Source organism: Panulirus ornatus, chromosome 70, assembly GCF_036320965.1.
Source record: "Panulirus ornatus isolate Po-2019 chromosome 70, ASM3632096v1, whole genome shotgun sequence".
NCBI classification, from domain to species: Eukaryota; Metazoa; Arthropoda; class Malacostraca; order Decapoda; family Palinuridae; genus Panulirus; species Panulirus ornatus.
In genome coordinates, this window is record NC_092293.1 from 11,869,408 (window position 1) to 11,871,429 (window position 2,022).

Below are 2,022 nucleotides of genomic sequence, written 5' to 3' on the forward strand. Positions count from 1 at the left end.
CCTATGGCAAAAGTTCTCATTCAGTTGCAAATTATTGTCAAACTATTTTACGGATGAAGCGGTTATCATAAAGGATTAAATCCTTAGGAAAAGTTTCTACCATTTATCAGTCCCATCTATTGGGATGAAAAAAAAAATAAAAAAGATACATCCATTCTGTTGGTTGCCATAAACATGGCACAAATGGACCCTAAGTCGAACTGCTGACCTCCTAGTGGTAGGGTCCGGGCAACTTTGAGGGAACATTAACCTTCAAAGGCTAACAGCAGTCGCACAAAAACAATAAAGATTAATCATTATTAGTCATTTACAATAATCATAGACGATGGTTATAGCCTCGCCCATTTATCATCTCATTCGCTGTGAACGAAATCATAGGCGACTCTGATTGCACCTACATCTATCAATTTTCCTATTCATATAACCTTTTATCTGTCTATCATCCCTGTTCGATGGTTTTCTGTATCATGTAAATCTCAGCCATTGAAATGTCCTGAGATCAATGTCGAAGAAGTGAACAAAAGAATTCTAGTTTGGACTGAAATACTTAGCCCCGTTTTTGCACATTTTCTCACCATTTATCCACCATTCATTCCTCTTAAGGATCTACGAACTATCTCCAGAGTTGTATTACAAATATATGAAACATCTGACCAACTCACTGTTTTGTTCATATTTCTTGCTATATTACATCTGTCAGTTTCTAAATGCAATCATCGGATGATTATGGCTATGTCTACACACTCCCGCCATCTGGCCAACCTTGTACATATGATCATTTAAACTCTGACATTTTAACAAATTGTGTCAAAATGACTCCATGAAACGCGAACTTAAAATTCATCCATTTAACTCCCTCATTCATTAACGAACATTTAAACATCATCATTTGAACGTAAATCTTCCAGCTGCATTATGACAACAAAGTCCTTTTAGATACGTCATTAGGTTTGGTTAGGTTAGGTTAGGTTAGGTTAGGTTAATTAACCTCGTCAATTAAACACTTTAATACTACCATGCAACAGTGAACTTTTACACACCGTCATATTGCAGCTGTTATATGAAATGCTTCACATAACCAAAGAATTTTAAAGTGAATTATTTTAACGATATTCTTGGAATTCTGCACTTTGATATGAACCTTTAAATTCTGACTGTAGAGGTACACATGACCTTTAAATTCCACCAGAGCAATGGAAGTCTGTACAATTAATCTAACTGCCACTGAACGCGAACTCTTAAATTTAGCTGGGCGGCCTTTTATTCCCTGGCTGCCATTCATACTTTGTCCTTTTAAAACTGTGTGTTTATATCGTTCTCATTCACTCTTAATTTCGATCGTCTCTGATATTTCAGTCGTAAAATTTGTTCATGTTCCCATATTGCTTTAGTTTAGGTTTATGGTTAAATCCAAAGAATCTACAGTGTTTATAGTGACGGAGCCACCTGTATGTTGTACCAGACAACCAGTAATGTATGGTGACTGACGTCTACAGTGACGGAGCCACCTGTATGTTGTACCAGACAACCAGTAATGTATGGTGACTGACGTCTACAGTGACGGAGCCACCTGTATGTTGTACCCGACAACCAGTAATGTATGGTGACTGACGTCTAAAAGTGACGGAGCCACCTGTATGTTTGTACCAGACTACCAGTAATGTATGGTGACTGACGTCTACAGTAAGGGAGCCACCTGTATGTTGTACCAGACAACCAGTAATGTATGGTGACTGACGTCTACAGTGACGGAGCTACCTGTATGTTGTACGAGACAACCAGTAATGTATGGTGACTGGGCGTCTAACAGTGACGGAGCTACCTGTTATGTTGTACCAGAAAACCAGTAATGTATGGTGACTGACGTCTACAGTGAGGGAGCCACCTGTATGTTGTACCAGACAACCCGTAATGTATGGTGACTGACGTCTACAGTGAGGGAGCCACCTGTATGTTGTACCAGACAAAAAGTTAATGTATGGTGACTGACGTCTACAGTGAGGGAGCCCGTTGTTGTACCAG